At 34.5% G+C, this 1,691-nt stretch overlaps 1 protein-coding gene across 2 annotated transcripts in view; it reads right to left on the reverse strand.

Moving 5' to 3' along the window:
- LOC128248322 (fatty acid amide hydrolase 1-like) overlaps positions 1-835 on the reverse strand; it is a 26,783-nt gene extending 25,948 nt beyond the window's left edge. Inside the window, exon 1 of one of the 2 annotated variants that reach the window (XM_052969265.1) lies at positions 818-835. The gene's annotated coding sequence lies outside the window, so the exon portion shown is untranslated. Of the gene's footprint in view, positions 1-74; positions 345-817 lie in introns of those variants that run through there. The other variant, XM_052969267.1, reaches the window with a different exon arrangement.
- Between the last annotated feature and the right edge of the window lie 856 nt (positions 836-1,691).

The following is a 1,691-nucleotide window of genomic DNA, read 5'->3' on the forward strand; positions in this document are numbered from 1 at the left end:
ATTTCCTAAGCAACGAAAATTTAAGTCGATCATTTATTGACACAACATAACATGTACAGATCAAAAGCACCTACCTGATGTTGTGCATTAATTAAGCATGTTTATTTAGTAGTTTTAATGTGTTAAGACGAATATTCCGCACGTTGTTTTTCGGTGACATTACTTATATATCTTTTATCTTTTACTTGTTTCAGTCATTGGACTGTGACCATACTCAGGCACAACTTGGAAATATTTAGTCAAACAAATCGACCCCCACCAATATTCTTTTTGTTTTTTTTTTTTGTTTTTTTTGTTTTAAGTCTTGTACTTATTCTGTCGGACGCTCTTTTTGCCGAACTGCTAAATTGCGGCGATGTGAACAAAACAACAACGGTTGCCAAGCGGGGTGGGTACACACACACAAACACATGCACAAGGACGCACGCGCGCGCTCATATACAATACATCTTTTTTTTTTTGTTTTTACGAATAGTGATTGTGTATTTTTGTGCATGTACAAATGTTTGTATGTGTACGTACGTATATATGTATGTATGTACGTACTATGTGTGTATGTATGTGTCAGTATGCGTGTGTTCACGTCCTCCAATTATGTATATACATATACTGTATATACACACACACACACACGTCTCTCCCACTCTTTTTCTGTATGAACGTGTGTATGAATGTGTGTGTGTGCATGTGTGTGATTTGAAAATCTTATTCATAATACGAATGCAGACGCATATTATTTAAATATATTATGGAACTGACGTACCGTGTGTCTTTGTGCGGGAAGTAATATACAATTGAAAGGAAATTTTATACTCACAATCTATCCCTTTGTTGCTAAGTTTGAATCGAAATAAGGGTTCAGGCACGTGTGGAGAGATTAAAAATTGCCCATTTCAGCTCCTTTTCTTCTTTTCTCTTTTCAGAAACACACCCCGTTTGTATTAGCCATCGATCGATCGGATCAATAAAGTCCAGTGATCAGTTTATAATTCAATCGGATCAATAAAGTCCAGTGATCTGGTTAATGTTTACTTTTAACACCTGGCCACTAAAACCAAAAAACAGAAGTGTAATAGGTATAAAGAAAAAATGTGTATTAAACGAATATAAAAATGCGCTAACAAACTGGACGGTGAGGAGAGGACGTTCAGAAATCATATTCTACACCGCATTTATGAATTTGTTTCTCTTTCCAAGATACATGGGATATTTATGAAAACCTTTTGAAAACTCAAACGGAAAATAAATGACTCTAAAAAATTTTTTTCAAACTTTTTTCCACTACATTCAAGCAAAAAAAATAATTTATGGATTTCTTTCACTTCGAAAGTCCTCTCCCCACTCCCTCGTTCTTTCTGGGTCGATAAATTAAGTACCAGTTGAGTACTGGGGTTGATATAATCAACTGTCACCCACCCCACAAAATCCAGGCCTTGTGCCTAGATTTGAAAAGATTATTATTATTAAAGAATAAAAAGTTTAGGAAGGTATAACAATGCACTATAGAACAAAAAATGGACTGTATACCTGTTGTAACTTGGTAATCTTTAGTCCGATGATATTTCGGAATTAGAATTCCTTCTTCAGATCTTATTTGCTGGAGTCTCTGCTATAATTATTATTATTATTATTATTATTATTATTATTGAGTGAGAGAGCAGTGAATTCCATCAAAGTGACACTGGGGTAAA

Source organism: Octopus bimaculoides, chromosome 7, assembly GCF_001194135.2.
Source record: "Octopus bimaculoides isolate UCB-OBI-ISO-001 chromosome 7, ASM119413v2, whole genome shotgun sequence".
Classification (NCBI taxonomy): Eukaryota; Metazoa; Mollusca; class Cephalopoda; order Octopoda; family Octopodidae; genus Octopus; species Octopus bimaculoides.